This window comes from Myotis brandtii, unplaced genomic scaffold (genome assembly GCF_000412655.1).
Source record: "Myotis brandtii unplaced genomic scaffold, ASM41265v1 scaffold139, whole genome shotgun sequence".
NCBI lineage: Eukaryota > Metazoa > Chordata > Mammalia > Chiroptera > Vespertilionidae > Myotis > Myotis brandtii.
In genome coordinates, this window is record NW_005354965.1 from 398,798 (window position 1) to 400,603 (window position 1,806).

General features: G+C 63.6%; 1 long non-coding RNA gene across 1 annotated transcript in view; it reads right to left on the reverse strand.

Moving 5' to 3' along the window:
• LOC106725142 overlaps positions 1-1,806 on the reverse strand; it is a 43,863-nt gene that overhangs the window by 41,086 nt on the left and 971 nt on the right. The gene's annotated exons all lie outside the window — the stretch shown is intronic.

The window sequence follows — 1,806 nt, forward strand, 5'->3', positions numbered from 1 at the left end:
GGACGACAATGAGCCTTGGAGTGGAGTCACACTGTCAATTTCCGAACTCTAGGCCCTGACTGCCTGGTCCCCCAGAGAGCAGTGGGGAGGGGGGCGGGGGCAGAGCCTCCTTCCCACCCCTCAGGGTCGGGGGTCCCCAGGACAAGTGCAGGAACCCCAACCGGTGTCAGGTTACTGACGCCCAACGGGACACCATGGACCCGCGCTGGCTGGAGCCTGCCCACTGCCCCACGGGGTGACCTGACTGACGGGGCAGGTCTGGGAACCCAGGGGTGGACAGGGGGCAAGGCCCTCGCCCACTTTGTTTGGTTTGTTTGCTTGTTTGGGCCGCAAAGGCCTCTGGGGTCTGTGTTCAAAGGATGTGTCCCCGGACCCAGCTCCATCATTTGCCCAAAAGGGTCAAAGGGTGTTGACACGAGAGATTCCCCCCCTCCGTCCCCCTAACATCTTGCTCGGAGGCCAGTGGGGGATGCCGTGTCTAAACACCTGTGCTGCGGGGGAAGGAGTTCTCCCTGCTTTTCCTGCGGAAAGGCTGTCTCTGGGCCTGAAGACCATCAGGTGGAGCAGGCGGAGGACAGACCAGTGGGAACAGCGGAGAGCACCGGAGGCTGCGCAGAGAAACCGGCTCTCCTCGCCGCCTCCCGGGCTACTCAGCAGCTGCCTCGGGGTGCTGCCCCTCCAGGCAGCGATCGTTCCTTAGCAACCTCATGTTTACCCCCCAGGGCGACCTCCGACCTCCGAGGAGCAGGAGCACCTCCTGGGTGCAAAGAGCATGTTCCAGAAGCCGCGCTCCCCCAGCTTCGCGCTCCCCCAGCTGCTGCCCGGGCTCCGGTTCCACTTCCACCAGGAAGTGCTCCCTCCCTGCCTCCAGGTGTCTTTGTTCAAACCTCCCTCCATCCGGGCATTAGTCACTGTGCGCGGCTGCCATTGGTTCTCAGAGCTGCTTCCCACCTGCACAGCCTTCCCCCCACCCCCTCCCGCCGCAGCTTGGCCTTAAGGAAGAAGGAAGGAAGGAGAAACTAGAACCTAAAGGAAATTCCAACGGAAGACGGGCTGCCCGGTTGGTTACGCACAACATGGCTAACCTGAGGCCGTGTGCGCAGCAGAACAGCGCGGGGCTGCGAGCGGAGAACTGCTGTCCTCAGTCAGGGTCCCCTGGCCCCGGTGGCTCCGGGGCTGAGCGCTGACCTATGAACCAGGAGGTCATGGCTCGATTCCCGGTCAGGGCCCAGGCCCGGGTGTGGGCGTGCAGGAGGCAGTCGATCCATGATTCTCTCTCATCACTGATGTCTCTTTCTCCCTCTCCCTTCCTCTCTGAAATCAATAAATTAATTTTAAGAGTCCCTCTAGCAGGACATCCCACTATTCCAGGGACTCATGTGGCAGGCACTGTCCTCAGCAGCTGATTAGTCCTCCTAGCCGCCCCCCCCACCTCGGCACCCATAAATGGAGCGCTCCCGGCTCTCCAGCCTCCGAGCCCGAGGCTGGGGAGATGGAGTCGGTGGCCTGGATCCCAGGGACTGGAACCCAGGTCGGTTAGACCTCAGCGCTCAGGTTCCTAACCTCCATCCAGCCCCGTCCAAGGCAGCAGGCGTGGGTAACCCGACCGCCCGCTCCGACTCAAGATGCCCCACATGCTCCGGGGCGCGTGGGTACCAGGGAGGCGGGCACGGACTGGCCAGCGTCCCGCAGGGCTCACCGCGTCCTTCCAGCCCGGCCAGCACACAGCCAAAGCAGCTCGGTGCAGCCTGGGTAGGTCCTCGGACGCGACAGGAACAGCCCCTGGGAGGGAGGGGAGCGCCCCGC